The sequence below is a fragment of the Drosophila montana genome, unplaced genomic scaffold, assembly GCF_035044405.1.
Source record: "Drosophila montana isolate Dmon_TW-CO22-7 unplaced genomic scaffold, ASM3504440v1 contig_312_1, whole genome shotgun sequence".
Lineage (NCBI taxonomy): Eukaryota > Metazoa > Arthropoda > Insecta > Diptera > Drosophilidae > Drosophila > Drosophila montana.
This window is the reverse complement of record NW_026998009.1, coordinates 431,996-450,109: the sequence shown is the minus strand read 5'-3', so window position 1 is coordinate 450,109 and position 18,114 is coordinate 431,996. Positions and strand designations below refer to the sequence as shown.

Genomic DNA, 18,114 nt, shown 5'->3' with positions numbered 1-18,114 from the left:
TTTTTTACTGCCGCTGGCCACTGACCATTGACCAGCACCTCGACTTCGACTTCGACTTGGACTTCGACAACGTCATCCAGTTGGACGCGCTGCTTAATCATAGTGGAGCAGCTGCAGCCGAGGCTCCAACTCTATCAAAAGGCTCACTTCATTTGACCGGGGGCTAATTTTGTTGTTGTCGTTGCCATTTGTTTTTCTCTTCTTTTTTTTTCTATTGCCAATCAGCGCTGGGCTTTTGTCGCGTCCACCAATGCAGCTCACACAGCTTCAGCCCCCCCGCCCCTTCCCCCCCTTCTCCACCTTCTCCATTTGCTAGTTCATTAGATACGCTGTCAAATTCGTTGACTCTGACCTACGTTACGTTTCGCTCCGCGCTTGATTATAGACTCTCTCTCTGCCTCGATTCGATCTCTCGTTTCTTCTTATCGAGCCATGCATAATTTTTACTTTGAGGCAGCGAAAAGATCGGCCACGCTCGACTCTTAGTTTTTTGTAGGTCGGTTTTGGGGCTGTTTTTTTTTTTGTTTTACTTCAATGGTAATTTATGTGATGCCAGCAAAGAAGCAAATTTAAATTTCAAATGCCAATTGAATTCGTAACGTGAATTGATATGTTGATCCGAAAACAGTGGCAACTATATTGAATATATTTACATACGATCTGATGGGAATAGATATGTGATATATAAGAGAATATTAAATATTCCAGGTGTTGACAAATCGCTTCCAACCTTGCATATCCTCAGATAATTATTTGTTCGTTGAATCGATGAGGAATATCGTTCAGTTCTATTAGTTAATATTCCCATTTTTTCTAATTGTTTATTTGGTAGTCAATTTGTAGAAATTGAAAGAACCATATTGGAAAATTTTATATATTCGTCGGGGTAATCACCAATTTCCACCCTGATCAAAGTCTACATATTGCAATATTTGTGTTCTTAGTAAACTTCCCATTCAATGAATAGGCACAACTCACATTTTCCCTTGAATTGCACAATGTATCACTTCAACTTCCTAATTAGAATTCCCAGAAGCTCCAGTAAACCAGTCAAGAAAAGCACATAAAATGCAACCACATGTGGATTTAGCCACCTCTTTGAGTAATTGGTAAACAAAGTGTTGGCCAAAAGTTGCTCATTTTTGTTTTTTGGTCAATTGCTACCTGCTGGTAAATGATGCATAAAGTAAATAAAATAAATAAATAAGAGGCAGCCAGAACAGATCGTGGCGCAAGATCAGCCCGAGTGCCAGACGTGGTACGGGAACGACCCAGTGACCAAGTTATGTGTGTTAGCCAGGTCGATAGATGTTGGCCAAAGAGAAAGGAACTCGCGTTCGGCGGCGATTGCCCCCGAAAGAATTTATGAGAGTTTTTTCGTCGAGTGTTGCGACTCATCTTGTGTGTGTGTCTGTGTGTGTACCTGTGTGTGTGAGCTCAATATATAATGAAAGATCGTTCAGAGGAGTCGAAAGGCAGCAACTAGAACGGCAAACGGGAACAGTTGCTGCTGTTTTAGTGGCGCCCCCTGGCGGCCGAATTGTCATTGCGATGAAAATGAAAAGCGCCTGCGCGAACGAGTTTTCCAAACGTGAGTTTTTATTTTTCAAACCGACCCCCCCCCCACCCGTGCTGCTGGCCCCCCGTCAGTGAAATCGATATCGAGAGTATCGACTGGCGTGTCTCTAGAGTTTTCCTCGTCTCCGTCTTGCCGGCAACGGCCAGGGGCATGGGGAGGGGGGCTAATAATTTGCTTTGTTTTCTCAGTGAAAATTGCAGCTGTCGAACATCTTCACTTTGCTCATATTTTTCGCGCATTGCCGTCTAATTAACGCTGCTTTCCAATTGTTGCCTACTGCAAGCGGTTTCCACACGTCCCAAATTGTAAGTCCCCCCAACCCCCCACCCCCTCCCCAACCCTCCCTCATACACACCCCCCTTCCACTACACTCTCGTGGCACTGCCCAACGAAATGAAATCAAACGAAATCTTTTACGCGCCAATTCCTCGCATACTTTACGCTGTTTAATCAGCACGTAAATGTTTCGAGTTTTTATTTTTAGCCCAAAAATAAAACAATTTAATTGAAAATGCTGCAATATGGCACACACACAGACACACCTTAGAATTGTATAATGGAAAACTCGGCGCAATGAAATTATTTTTGGGAATACTAATTGCCGCGTGCCTGAAAACTAAGTGCATATCAAAGTCAAATTTAGAAAATTTTCATTTAATCAATCATGAAATGAAGACTTTAATTCTAAGAGAATAACTGGGGGCAATGTAGCATTAAAAATTTCTAATTAAAGCAATTATAATAAAGAATTTTAGCTAATCGTTCCGCTGACAACTAAAGAAGCAGAAGTAAGGTCGCCGGTTCTAACCCGAGACTTAAATGAGCTATTTTCCTAACTTCAAAATAAATAAAAGCTAAATTTACATTTGAACACACTATAAATCTTATTTTTCCTATAAACTATTAAATCGGAATTACTAATATATACTTCATGTGTTCAGTTATATTTCCTGCGTCGCACACATTTCCTGCCCAACTTATATTGCTCTCTGCAGGCGTATCATAAAACTCTACCAATAATATGTCACAGCAGAAGTCAACACATTATAATATTCGGTTTCGTCTCACTAAACATCAGCTATTACCATCTAGATGGAGCCTATTACGTGCACATTCTCAGGCTGGTAAAATTTATGTAAGTTCTCGTTGTCGTATTTTTACATGCTTCAGCGAGCACTCGACTCTACTCTAACTAGCCTATTAAAATGTCTTCAGAATATGGTTCTTTATTTTATTTTTCTTTTTTTTTCTCTGGATTTTTAACTCGAAAAACCGTTTCAGCAAAAATTTTTGTGGAAACATAATTTGATGTCGTTGATTAGTGCGCTAGAGAGAAGGCGCAATAAAATGCGGTTTACTTTTTAATGGCAGCGCGGAAATAAAACACATTATGACTCAGTACCGTGCAGGTCTCTATGCAGATTCCAGAGGCCAGGAATTCGAATTTCATTACAGACGGAGCATAAAAATTAAGCAGAGATAGTAACAAGAATAACAGCAACAAGTGCGGTTGTACTAGCGAAGAGTATCCCCGATTTGGAGATACCCTGTACCCAGCTTCTATTTGCCTTTCCAGATATTCGCACTTATAAAAACATGACTTCTTCTAACCTTAAAAAATACATTCCCAAAATAACTTATAAAAACGTTTTGCAATTGAAGATGACATTTGAGAGTTCACATACAATGTGAACGTGTGTATGTGGGAATGTGTGTATGTATATAGAACAAAAATATGTATACCCTATCTTTCAGTCGTTTTTAATGAGTAGAGGGTATCCAACAAGGCACAGCAGCAGCCAGAACTCATTAACATGCCCTGGTCGCAAGTAGGGGGAGAGAGATTCAAGATTCTAGATGAAATATGTGGCAGGCGGTCAGCCACAGCTGGAGCTGGCAAGTTGGGGAATTGGGGTCCCCCCATCATCAGTGGGCTAGAGACTGCATATAGAGCGGTTAAGTGGTTCGGCGCGTCACGCTTTAACGGCTCTCCGACAACGGCCTAACACAAGCCCCCCCCCCCCCCCCCTCTATGCAGCAACCCGCCTGCATGCATTCTTCCATAGTTCAATTGGCTGGGGAGTTGCTGCCACTTTGCAGCATTGCAAGTTGTTGTTGTTGTTGTTGTTGCTGTTGTTGTTGTTGTTGAGTCGACCCTTTGACAACTTTTTGTTTTGTTCCGCTCGTTGTGCCCCTCATGTTGTTCGTGCTTCATTCGTTTGTGTGTTGTGTTTTGCTTTGTTTTTCTATCGGAAGTTGTTTTGTTAATTTATGACTTTTTCAAATGGAATTATGTCTCCCCTACACACAGGAAATGCAATTAGTTTTTTTTTCTTTCCATTTTCGGGGGTTCTGCACTTCGAACTTTGTTTTGTTTTTACCTCTTTTTTGTTTAGTGTAGCCTCTCGTAAATTGGCGGCTGATTTTTTGTTGTTGTTGCTGTTTGACTGCAGTTTGCCGTTTCCTGGTTCTGCGTGTGTGTGGCCCACATGTTGTTTTTTTAATGTTGCACATAGTTCTGTGTTGCCCATCTTTAAACATTTTTATGACACATTTGACAAATTAGTTGAAAATTTACTACTTGACGTGCTGATAGATGTGGCGGCAAGAGAAATAGAAGCAATTGATGTTCAACTTGGACAAATGACAGGAACATGTGTTCCGCAGAGTTGGAAAAGTTATAGCGACAAAAGGCGAGAGGGTGAAATTAACTAATAGCATTCATTTCTATATGTAGAATCTGGCTAAGTGTGTACAAATTGGAAATTATTGAAATTTGAATGGGTAATTTATTTAATACTAATATAATAAAGAGAGTTAATTAATTGGGATTAAAAATTTTAAAAATTAATAAGAATACTTCTGCCCTTTGCGAACTGCTGCTGTCAATGTTTTAAGTATATGTGAGAATGAATAAATCGTATTTTTAAAGATACAAAATTAAAGAATAACTCAAAGATTTCCATCTTTAAAAGTTGAGATTATAAACCCATTGTAAGAATATATTCTCTAGTATTTCAAATAATTATTCATAATTCAATATAAACAAGAAAACCATCACAAATTTAGGAAAGAAAACGAAATAAGTCTTGATTATTGGACAGCTGTCAAAAGTTTGCAGAATAGAAATAATAATTCTTCAATACCTAGAACAACCACAATTAACTCACGTTTTTCTATAAAATCTACCACGCAAATAGTTTACTAAACACTCACAAAAGCCTTGCATAGGCGATTAATTTGCAAATATTCATATCGAGCAATGCCCCATTGAGAGACAACACCCTGAGACCAAAAGAACGCGTCATTTCTTTTCGATGATGATTTTTCGAACAATCAGTTTTATTTACATACAATTTGCGTGTTTGGTTTTCTCAACCCCACGGCGCATGTTGAATGATTTCCTGTTCAATATTAACCGATAACAACGTGCGAAACGTCAGTTTATATGATTTATTCATGTTTTTCCAATACCCTTTATTATATTTCTATATATAGATCTATGCCTGATAAGCTTGATTATGTATATATATTTATGCGATATTATTAAACCTTGGCCACCTTTGGCAGACCTTCGGCTGCATTTGCAGCGTCATCTGTGACAATTAGCTAACACGATTACGTCTATGTGCTCTATACACATATATATATATGTATATAGTACGATCCCCCCTCTCTCCGCAACCCCATACAAATGAAGTGTCGTGCGCGAATTCTATATATAATTACGAGGAGGCACATTCACAGCCGCCGTTGCATTTCGTAATCTTCGGACAAAGACTGCGATAATGTTGTCTATTCTAACATTCTGTTGAAAGGTTGGGGGCGTGGGTGTGGGTGAGGTTGAGGGTGGAGGGTGGAGGCGCTGCCTTCTGCCAGTCTTTTGTTTAGTGTGTCAGTCTAAAAATACCAGACGTACGTCCATTGTTTCCACTTGTTGTTGTTGCTGCTGCTGTTGCATTTTAATTGTGCATTTCATTCTGTGAGCATCGCAATCTCAAGATATTCGCGCTACGCCTTTAGTCGTATCTATGCCAAATAGTCGAGCTGCCACGCCAAATGTCGAACTGTTTGGGTAAATGCATCAGATACGTGTATAATGCTTTATTTGTGATCTACTAAAGAATTGTGTGGAGTCTAAAGGAAGTTTGTTTGAAATTTTATCGATCACAGATATATGAATACTCTATATAACCCAAATGAATCTTAGCTAAACAAACTTAGAATTAACAGCTGCATAAAATACACACATCCTAACCTATTTCATTCCCTCAAATATTCAGTCCTCGTGTATGTTAATGTTTAGCCACATTATCTCAACTCTCTTCAGTTAGAGCATCCAAATGTTACGCTAGCACGGTCATCGTTTACGTATGCTCTTGCATGTGATATCTTTAGTTTAATTGTTGCTACGTGTATTTTGTTTGCTATCTTGAAGGTAATTGTTGCTTATTTGCCTGGCTGCCGGGTCTCGCTGCCTCTCATCTCTCCGCATAGCCATTGTATAATGTCAATTACTTGTGATTTACGACAGTTTAATGATAGACGCAGGCCGACTCTGATTCCAACTCGGATTCGGACTCGTGCTCGTAGTCGGACCTGTAGCTGCTAACAATTTACATGATGCGAGCTTAGCATGTGATGGATGCGATATTTGGCCCAATGTTCTTTGCGGCGCAGCGTTGCATGTAATTGGGCCATAAAACTTAGCCGAGTGCTGTTTGAATTCGATGCTGGCACATGCAAAAGGGCCGTCCCATTAACTTGCCAGCGAGTGGGGTGGGGGGCCCCATAAAATGTCAACAACTTTCCACATGCTGCCGCATAGCCCGGAGGCGATCAGCGTTAAGCTTTCTGGTGTGACGCAATGCATAACAAAAAGTTAATTTCCAGTTATTTTTAAGGCGTTTTTTTTTTTAACATTTGCTTATTCATACTGGCAAAAGCTCTGCACAGGTGTTGCCGGCTATTCCAATCACACTAAATAACAATTAACCATATGGGGGAAAATGGCTTTTTCCTCTGGTTTCGTTTCGTTTCGGTTTCTGCTTTTGATTTTGGATTTGGATGTGGCCAGCAAAACATTTGCCAAACGACTTTTTGGGGGAATGCCAAATGTTGTCTTGAGTCAGCATTTGAGGGTGACAATGGGTCGATAACTAATTTGTATAAGTGTATCGATATTGCATTATATAATTGCTGACACAAAAGGCAGAGTTTGCTTTGCAATGCAAGTGATTGGACAAGGCAACATAAAACAAATATATCGAAAGTCATGAAATTGTTAAAAAGGGTATCGATAAATACAAAAAATGGGGCAGTATATTAATCGATAAGCTCAAAAAATCATGCAATTTAATTGCTAGCATATAAATGTAATGCAATTAAATACACTCCGTTTACATTTGGATCTTCGAAGGGTTATCGATAGGCTATCAGTGCTGGCAAGCCGACACAAAAATTTAACGATAGTTCTTTTTATCGATATATATTTTAAGCTTTTTATATACTTGTCACTAAAAAGAAAGGAGGGAAATATTCAGGCTCCTATTTTTCAGTTCAGTTCTAAATTTTGGAGTAAAATCAGCTTAATCCGGTTTACATTTTAAACAAAATTTCTTCACTATGGGCCCATTGTTCACCTACTTCATGTTTGTTATTTTATTTATATTCTTTTGTTTTTTGATTCACACTAATAATTCAACAGGTTCTACTTTAATACTGCTGCCCGTTGCCTTGCCCACAGAAACCTGACCGACCAAAGCGACCACCGACCGACTACCGAAAGGGAAACGAACTCATTGAAATTCTTGACAAGTTACGCGCGCGCGAATTGGATAAAATATTAAAAGAACGCATAAGAGCGAGACGATAGATTAGAGCACAAAAACAAAAAGGAAACGTCAGAGTTGGGAGTGCGCATCTATTAGAATTGCTCCGGTCGAACTGTGGTGTCGACCCCATGTTGTGTTCTACGTATTTTTTCCGACTTGTCAAATAATGCACGCCGCACGCCCGCCCACACGTAGCATGTAGAAGCCGGAGTTTTTCTAGCCGTTTATCGGCTTGCCTTTCACGCGTCCATTAAGGCGCCGCCAAGTGGAAAATTCGCTAAATAATATAATATAATAATCCGCAGCCTAGCAAAAGCCCAGCAAAACGACGGCGCCCAGTGGGCGAGCAATAATACTGCTGTCAGCATAAAAGTTGTAATTAGAAAAAAATATATACTATAGACTTAATATGGGCATGTTTATGTATGTGTGCGCGTGCATATGAAAAAGTTTTTCCTCAGTTTTACTGGAAAACCTTACAATGCGCAGCTGCCTTGAAAGGGCGTACAGCTAAGCCAAACAAAAGCCCAGCTCAATGACAGCTGCTAGCAGCAGCCATAGAAAAGTATCTCGCGGCAGAGTATCTGTGAAGTTGCAAACAATAACTTGACACATGGGTGGCGCGGGGCGGTGTGCTGTGCAGTGGATGGAGAGGGACAGACGCTGCCTGGCTGCCAAGTATTTATCACACAGGAAGCACTCATCATCGAGCGCAGTGCATTACACTTTTTGCATGCCAAAGCAGGCAGCTTGTGTCTGTCGCGTCGAGTTGAATGAACCAACGCGCCTTTCTATTACATTCTCAAAAGCGCTGATTAAGGAGTTGCCATTGTAAGTGCAACTGGCAACTGGGTCAGCAACTGCACTGTTGACTCCCGAGTCGGCAAATATCTAAAGTCAATAATCAGCGACAATGCACTGATAAGGACCGTCTGTCTGCAGTCTGTCCCTGTCTCGTACTTTGTAGTAAAATTATTAAAGTTTTTATCATTTGTATATGTTTAAGGCGTTGGTATTTATGAAAGAATTTACTACTGCAGAGGACGCTATCAGCTGCGGTGTATGGTCAGACAGTGGGTCAGTGGAGCAGTCAACTTGATTGCTGCTAGATTAGATCTGAATGAAATTTGTGTGCCATACAGAAAATAGTAAGGAGGACAGACTTAAGACTTCAAGACTATAATAAACACGATATAACGAGAATTAAAAAAACTTTAAATTTAAAAGTTAGATAAAAGTAATACTGTATTTGTTGTTAGACATTTGAATTTAGTTTTAAGAAAGTTAAGGATAACAGAGCAGATAAAATAGTTAATTCATATTATTTTTCTCAGATACAATTAATAGCATGCCTAATTTGTACCATCCAATTCGAAAACAAATTTTAATTTGATTAAAACTTCATTAGACATCAAATATATAGCCGAAAAACCTGAGCTAGGTCAATGAACCCATGACTTCAGCGATTGACCCCTACACAAACTCTTGCATAAGAACTTGGCCATTCGATACGCCTACACCGAATTTAATTAATTATTAAATAAATGTATATATATTTTTGTATCTACATTTTTTTAACATTTTTATTTTGTTTCGCTTTTTGCTGAAAGTTGAACTCACCTTTAGACAGAAATGTTATTTGTTGCGCAATTGCCGCGACGTCTGCAAGAAGAAGAAAAATAGTGAACAAACATTAGATAAATGCCAGACAGCGGGTTACGAACCAACAGCAAAAACATATATGTATATGCATCCACAAAAGAAAAAGCATGCATAATGCCAGCTAGTTATTGGCTCTTAAAATTAATCAATGTCGTACTGCCACAAGGAAAAGACAAGAAGAACAAAAACAAGGAAAACCAGCCATTACAACTACTCATTATCCATCATAAAGCTGACAACCCAACTAACTATCTATAAAAATTCTAACTGAACACATAACACACCCTCACGCTAGAGGGAAACTTGTCAACTGTAACGCAGACAATCAACAGAAATGCATAAATTAATAAGGCTGGCAAAGTACTTGCTATATATATACATATCTTTGTGTATAAACATGAAATGTTATCGACTGTGACTAGCAAACGATGACCGTGTAATGAGTGCGAGAACGAGTACGTATAAACGCGTTATGAAAGTCAGGGTTACCAGCCGGACGGGGGGTTGGGTACTGAAGGGCGGCAGCACGCAGCTAATTTCATGCTCGGTTGCACAGTATCTTTCATAATTGATAGTAGCATAGAGTAGAGCCCCGTATAGCTGACTCGAGTCTGTTGACAAAGCAATGCAGCATTTTACACAGGACACAATAACGATTCAGCATATGAACACAAATAAGGTAAGGCTGCAAGTTGGAGTGCTTTAAAATACGCACTGCGGTCACGACAAAGGTCTTTCAACTTTAAAACTTGTCCATTAAAAGTCGCATAGAACAAAGCTCAAGAGATTGACAATTCCAGCCAAAGGTTAAGTCTCAAAAGTTCGCCCATAATTAATGAGTTCGTTGGGTACATTTGATAGATCAATTATTTATAGGTTCACCTTTTCTTCGGACAACTTATAAACTGTCTAAGGTCCTGATTGCTTAAATTTGTTAGCCAAACAATTTTAAGCTGGGTTTTATAAAATATTTAACTTGTTTTTAACTGCCTGGTTATAAATTTAATATGCTTAGCTAGCAACAAGTTAGAATATTAATCCGCCTGAAGAAAAGGGACTACACTACATATTAAGGCGCTTTGAACCACCAACTTCTTTTTTAACAGTCTTACTGAACTTTGCACACCTAACTTTAAAACAAATATTCCTAAAATATATATAAATGTTGCATAGTTTATTACGCACCAGCATACGTCTATTTATTAAAAATAATCATTAATAATTTTACTAATGAATAAATTAAAGAATATTTTTACTTAACCCACCGAACGCTTCAACTGGCAACCTTTGGCTATTTTTAAAGCGCTTTTTAATACTTTCCCTACGCGACCAACCCATAGATTATAGATTATAGTATTATTATTAACTCTAGGTTCCCTGTAAGTCTCACTCAATTGCCATTAAGACACACACACGCACACATGTCAACAGGCCGCGTGTTGATGTCGATGACAATGGCAATTTGTAAATACACATAGGCTCTGAGAACAGCTCAGTTCGTTAGTAACCATTGACATCCATAGCTATGCATAGCTATTCAGCAGTTATCTACAGTTGTTACAACAAATTGCCAATAAACATTTTGCTACCCCTCAATGTCCCTTCCTCTAAATTGTTGTCCTTGTCCTTGTTGCCGTACAATGGCCCCTTGGGCCAAAGCAAGCACTCCCCGCTTGGCTCTGTAGCTTCACAATTTTTCTCGCGGCTGACACGCACTTTGCGTGTTGATTAAATAAATGAAAATTTGCATAAATTTGCCAATATGCAAGGCAAATAAATATGTAATCGCAAGTGTCTCTTGTTGATATTTGCCACAACTCAACTCAGTCAACGATGCGTTGTAATGCAAACACAAATTGATTCAGCTATTTTATCGAGGCTGTAAAAAGCGTAAGCTTTTGATTAGACGAAAGGCATGAAAAGAGCACTGATTCATGCATGATTTCAGGTGGTGATTAGCTGCGCTATCTATATGTACATTATACATCAGGCCAAAATCCTCGGCCTTGTCTGTCACTAGCTGGCGAAACCACACCCAAATACGACTTTAAAAGACGCATCGCTGCCTGTTCTGATGAGCTCAGCTCTTTTGGCGCTTACCTTGACCCAACCCCAGACCCAACCCAAGATCAGCTTAGCGCGCGTGCAGGCAGGCAACTTCTTGGCATGCATAACTCCGACCAAGTACTCGCATTTGCCCGTGGGGCATGTGCCGATCTCCAAATCCCAGCGCCCGCCTCACGCCTTCCGCCTGCTAAAGTGTAACTAATATGTAGCTGCCCTCGTCCCGGGGAGTATACAAAGTCGATGGACTGCTCTTTGATTAATGAATGCCGCTACTGTTTGATACATAAGAAGCAGCAGCAGCAGCTGGAACTAGGCAAAGGCAGGGGCAAGGGCGTGGCACACATAAAGCATAGAAATTTATGCACGTTTTGATTTGAATCGCTCGCGGCGTGATTCTTGCGCAGGTCGCCACAGATGCCGTATGTACAAAATTATAGAACCAGAAATTATAAATGATGAGGGGATGCACGGAAGTGAGAAGAGAGAAGCCACAGACAGAGCCCCCGGACGAGACTTTCAGTTAATCGACTTTAAGTGGTCGTCAGCTCGCGTTTAAATGCTTGCCACAGTCTCTGCCTCGTCTTGGGGCCCGTCGAATTAGTTGAGTCAGTCCAGCTTCAATGTTAAGCATATCATTTGTCTTTTTGACTGGATTGTTAACTTAGAATGCCGCGACGGGGGTCTGACTTGGGCATCTGACTCGTACTCGTATTCGTATTCGTATTCGTATTCGTATTCGCCTTGTCTAGTCATGCGAGAAGGGGTCTAATTAGCGACAATCATTTCTATACCCTTAAAAAGATAACTATGCTATACTTTTCTTATGCGGTATGTAAGGCGTTAAAGAAGACTACTTCGGTTTGCATCTAGAATTTAAATTTACTTCAGTTTCAATAAGTATTAAACAAAAATCTATCAATCTTACTCTTTGGCTAAGATTAAAGTATTATATCGTACGCCAGCCCTGTATCTGTTAGGGTATTTAATATTCGGCATTCGAATGCGTATTTTTCTTGGCGCTGCACTTGCGAGCTTTTGTCTGTGATTAGCTCCGACTCAATGCCAGCCACTTGGCAGACTTAAACGCCCAGCACTTTACTTGACCAGTTTTGTATCTCACAGATACATTCCACAAATATACAGATAGATTGCATAAAATGTGCTAACATTTGTTGCAAAATATTCTGTGGCCGTTTCTTTTGTTGTTATAATTAAGCAAAATATTCAAATAAATTATCAACTAGAACAAATTACTGTTCGGGCGTCGAAAGGGGCGCTGGCGTAGGGGGCGGACGATATCTGTTAGCTTGCCAGCTGCACAGTAGCCGCGAGTTCGTTCAGCTTTTGTGTTGTCGCATTGTTGCACAAAAATTTTACATGATAATAAATTTTGTGGGCTGCAAGCAGCAGCAGCAGCAGGGGGCGTGCCGTTTACTGGTATGTGTGTCATGTGAGCTTTGCTTTTCGGGTGTAGACCGTGTGTGTGTGTGTGTGTGTGTGGGTTGCGGACGGGTTGAGTTGGGTTGAGCAAACACCGCGCAAGAAGATGAAGCTATTGTATATTGCTGGAGATTCTTACCATAGCATAAAAGCAGAAGAAAAGAAGACTCTGTATAGTGTAACAAAAGCCAACAACTTAATAATAGGATGGGTGGAATTGGTCTGAGATTTGCATATGCAGCCACATTGAACGTGATATCGAGCAAACTTATAAATGGGCATATTTCCAAGCACTGAGCTGTGACAACTCTATCAAAATAGAAGCGAAATTACATAGAAAATATGATCAAGGATTAAGGGTAGCACGCAAAAGGTGACTATCAAAAGGAGAATAAATGTTATCGATAAATGTTTATAAAATCCACAATAGAATAAAAGTAGTTTCAGACAAACTTTACAAATTCTAGTTATAATCCTTATAAACATAACCAATCCTGTTATCGATTAAAATAAAGAACATAAAAATCATATAGCATCAAGTTAAATAAACAGGGAATAAAAGTTTCAACAGCTAGAAATTTGGATTGAGATAATATGTTAAAAGCCAAGTCCGGGATATGTGCACTGATTAAGAATGACAAACGAAGTTATCGATAAATATAAGTTAACCGATAATGGAAATTTGAAATATTCAAATATGTTCAAGAAATCATTTTGAACAAGTTAGCCACCTTGAAATTTTGCCTAGGCTACACTTAATTGATAATAAACGAGGGATATCAGGCTTATCATTTTTATGCTATCGATAACAAAACTGTCAAACCGCATATAAGCCAAGCTCAGCTGATTTCATTAATCATTCGCATTTAATTTCCGCACTCGCATATCGCAAAGCCTTTGTCTATGTAAAATAATAACCATATAAATATGGATAAAGCTCATTAGCGAACGAGACGAATGAAATGCTTTGGCTTTGCTCCATAAAGACGCGACGCGACGCGACGCGGACGAGATGCATTTTCAATGTTGGTCACACTTTGTTAATGCAAATGCAAATACCAAGCCATCGCCTTGCAAATGCTTTTCAATTGTTGTTGTTGGCGTGTGCTTAATATGCAAAATATGCGTTGTGGCTGTTGTTGTTCTCGTTGTGGTTGTTGTTGTTGTTGTTTTTGTGAGCCACGACAAGTTGAGCTGTCATTTGCGTGATTGCTCATGCAACGAAACAACAAAAGAAATGAGTTATGAATTGCACTTGTGTGTTGTGTGTGTAGTGTGTGTGTGTGTTGTGTGTGTGCATTTACAAGCTGTGATAAATCTTGGTCAGCTTGGACCACAGGCATTTGCGGAAGTTGTTGCTGCCTAACCAGTTACCTGATAAGGGGTGCGGACCAAGAGAGCTGAAGATCTGAAATCGCATATGTAAATATATACAGGCATGCCTGTCAGATTGAAGACTTTATCGAAAGGATTGAGTAGGAAGCACAAAGGAGGCAGGAAGCATCTGTATTAATTAAGCTAACCTCTCTTTGATTTATTTAGGCTACTTCTGTGCGGTCGAGCCTTTAATAGATCGGAACATTTGGAGTACAAAAAGAAGTCCGCAAACATCTCATAAAAGACTTTTTTTCTTATTAATTTTCATATATTGATTATCTTTTAAATTTGTATTATACTGAATAAATATAATTTTGGTTTCATTTAAATTTTTAATGAATATTATTTTTCTTCTATTAAATTTAATTTCATATATTCTATTGAAGAAAATGGATCTACATATAATATCTTATTCTTTATTCTTCTACATTGAATTTATTTGTTGTATAGTAAAATATTATTTAAATATGAAAACTATTGGTTCAACTCTTTTATGTCGTTCCGGAATAAGAAGCTGCAAAAATTAGAGTACGCATATTTATAGTATAAGTCGTTCTGCAACTAAAGTTTCTGTTCAAAGAAAGTCTATTTCTTCTATTTAGAATCTAACAAAATTATTTATGGGGGCTTTCTATGAATTCAAATTTTTGATTTACAAATTATTATTGATTTTTTCTTTGCATACTAGTAACTAAAACTACATTATAGTAATATAATTGTTAATATTATTATTTTTTTTTGTTGACAGTTGGCGCCACTTTAGAATATCTTTTTCTCTTTAAAACAGCACAATGTGAATTTTATTGTTTTGTATTCCCCCCTCCGCGCAAACTGGTTGTCTTTGTAGCGCCGACGGATTCCATCAGCAAACAGCTGACATATCAAATATTTAATTATCGCATGCTTTTTGTTTTTGTTTTTTTTTTTGTTTGTTTGTTGCCATTTCTTGTGATATTTATTCTTCTGCTTTTTTTTTGTGAGTTTAGTTTGTTGTTTTTCGCGTTTCTCGTGTGCAATAACCTTGCCAGACAACAAACTTGACTTGACATGGCAGCTTTACAAAAAGCAAAGCGCGAAATCTTAGATAAGCTGAAATTGCGCTTTTTTTTTGTTTTTTCGTTTTTGCAGTGGACAATCGCGGTATGCATGAAAAGTATCTTCATTGATTGCTCGTTTTGTGGTTAAAGCACATTGATGTTTACATTTCCCCACTGTGATTTGTCAGCTATGCTGAATGTTTCAGCTTCCTGCACAGACAAACGAACAAACTCACTCGCATACAAGGTTAACTTTCACGCGTCTCTCAAGTGAATTGCTTTGTTTCCTTTTGCAGTTTTGTAACACACGTAATTCGAAATCGATTTCGATTATATATATATATGAGTGTGTGTGTGAATATTGTATGGTCCCACAAGGTTGCCCATGCGACGTTTTAAAGGTCTTTGTTTAAATGGTTCTTATCGCTATTTTGAGGTTTCAAATGAAATCCAAGGCATATCATATTGTATTTGCAATTGTATAAAAAAAAACTAGACGTTGTAAGTGAATCGTATTACTTGAGAAATGAGAGCCGTTAAATTTGCTTTCCTATTAAATGCAGCAGCTTATTGCGCTGCAATTAGCTACAGCTTTATAATGTTAGGCTTCTCAATTTCAATTCCAAGTTCTTACACACGCAGTTCGACTAAGCTGCCGAGCCCTTCCAAGCTATTCTTACTAATTGATTCTCTTTTAATGGGCCTCTCTTTGCAATTCTCATTTGCCTACTTAAAGCAAATTGTCTAATAATTTAGCAAGTGCGCGTTTCTAAAGCGCTTTATGTCTAACTGATTAACTTAACTTGTTCTCAGTACTTATCTAATGCCAATAAAACTCTTTTTGCAATTATCATGTGCTTAAGTTGAAGATGGTCTAATCACCTATCAAGTGCAGCTCTTCAATTGAATTCTCATCACGTGTTCTTGACTTGTGCCCCATACTAGCGAATGTCTAAATAGGCATTCAAGAAAACTCACAACAACGACACAAACAAAGCGTATGAACAATAGTTAATTGTAAATATTCTGCGAATTATTTTACTCGCTGATCAATATTTATACATGTGTAGAAAAGGGCACATTGAATGCGAATACGCCTTCATTTGGCGACACTATCATTGGGAAATTGTTGGCTGCATAAATTGCGTTGCATGTTAATTCAATAGTTGAAATATTCATAACGTTTATGCGACAATTATTATTAATTCGAATTTATTACACATAAATTTTAATTAAGCCAAAGTCGGTAGTCAGTTCTGCATAATTCTAATTATTTACTGTGGGGCTAAATGATATCTGGTTCAGGTTCAGATTGTGCGCCATTCGCACAGCTGCTTCAACAATTTAATCTGATAATCGCGCAGTTGCGTTTACATCTGAAATGCAGCTAAATGTTCTGTGCAGGAATTTTCATTAAAATTGAAACTAAATGGAAATGTAGCACCAAATATGTGAATGTTAATGTGCCAGAAGTTGCACAAATGAGATTTCTGTTGGGCACTTTTTTTTATGGAATGCCATCAATGCCGGTTTTAGGTGCTGGGTGTGGAATTAAACAGTGCATCTACGATTCCCTATACATATAAGCTTTGGTGTAACTTAAGGATTAATAGAAAACTTACCCAATATTGGTTGAAGATATGGCTCAAGTTTCTCAATATATGTAACTCCTGTACATAAGGTTTTCTGTAAAAAATATAAAACCTATTAATATTATTTATGCATACACATATTTAAAATAGATGAAAATATGAAACCTAATGTAGCAAATTTTCAATAATGCAGCAGTATTATATATAGAAATTAAAATAATATGCTTATTCGAGTATACACTTTGCCCTGAGCTCAGCAATCCATCAATCAAATTTATTTATACTAATCCACAAGCAGCCCTTATCGCAAATGCTCGTCAAGCCGTTTCGAAATAAGTTCACAAACCTGTTCAGCCCTAAAAAGTAGAGCCAGTTGACCCAAATTTTTGACAATCCGTTTCACACACATATTTCCAAAAGCTATTCTTATCATAACATTACAAAACTAAGTACAATAAATAAATGATTTACGTTGCGTGTATCTAAACTAAATGATAATTGAAATTCCATTTAAATCCAGGGAATTCTAATGTAGCGCCTGCCACCTTATCGCTGTCAACAAATGTCTGACTGATAAGCGTTGTAAAAGGTGATCCATAGGCTAGGGGCCCCAATCAGTAATTGGGGGCGTGTGAATCACTTGTCAGGTAGCGATAATTTATGGGAATTTAACTGCAACGAAGTTGCAACATTGATAGATAGGAAGAAATGTATGGGCAGAGCACATGGAGTTGCACAAGTCAAAAAACTTGATTGATCGGATTTGGATTTTAAGCGCTGCGAAAACTTAGATACCAACCCAATATGATTTTCTACAATTACAAACTATCCACTTAGGTCTTCAGCCAAAACATGTTACTATATAGATACTATATACACTAGCCTTAGATCCGGTCCCAGTTCCACATTGATCATTTGCTTGAATGACTGGACCATTGCACAAGTCAAAAAACTTGATTGATCGGATTTGGATTTTAAGCGCTGCGAAAACTTAGATACCAACCCAATATGATTTTCTACAATTACAAACTATCCACTTAGGTCTTCAGCCAAAACATGTTACTATATAGATACTATATACACTAGCCTTAGATCCGGTCCCAGTTCCACATTGATCATTTGCTTGAATGACTGGACCATTAAGACAACTACTGATTGTAATCTGATTAAACTTATTTTTTGGCAATTTCTTTCTCCAAATAATTGAATTAAAAGGGCTGAATATTGGATAAAAAAAAATTTAGAATTTTTGACTTACTACTTCTACAATATAATCTATTAAAAATATATTTTGCTGAAGAGTTTTAATTTGAGAACATTTTTTGTTTCTTACAAAATATTTTTTGACACTATTTTCTTAAATAAACATATTTTTAATTTTCCTTTTATGCCCGCACAATATTAGTTAATGTTGTTGTGGTTTATATACAATAAATGGTCGCCGACGCTAAACAAACCGAACTCAAGGGTCCGCTTCGCACATAAATCAGCTGTACAAATAAATGGTAAACACTCGACTTGTTGCG

The 18,114-nt window shown here is 38.1% G+C and overlaps 1 protein-coding gene and 1 long non-coding RNA gene across 5 annotated transcripts in view; one reads left to right on the top strand and one right to left on the bottom strand.

Annotated features, from left to right (window-relative positions):
• Dyrk2 (Dual-specificity tyrosine phosphorylation-regulated kinase 2) overlaps window positions 1-17,741 on the bottom strand; it is a 62,326-nt gene extending 44,585 nt beyond the window's left edge. Inside the window, exons 1-3 of one of the 4 annotated variants that reach the window (XM_064686028.1) lie at window positions 17,676-17,741; window positions 16,619-16,682; window positions 9,034-9,075 (exon numbers count right to left, since the gene is read on the bottom strand). The gene's annotated coding sequence lies outside the window, so the exon portion shown is untranslated. Of the gene's footprint in view, window positions 1-9,033; window positions 9,076-16,618; window positions 16,683-17,471; window positions 17,506-17,675 lie in introns of those variants that run through there. The other 3 variants (XM_064686029.1, XM_064686030.1, XM_064686031.1) reach the window with 3 other exon arrangements.
• On the top strand, window positions 7,067-7,821 carry LOC135431121 (uncharacterized). Its single transcript, XR_010436727.1, has 2 exons — window positions 7,067-7,230; window positions 7,287-7,821. It is a non-coding gene; the product is annotated as an uncharacterized LOC135431121 (long non-coding RNA).
• Window positions 17,742-18,114: the final 373 nt, after the last annotated feature.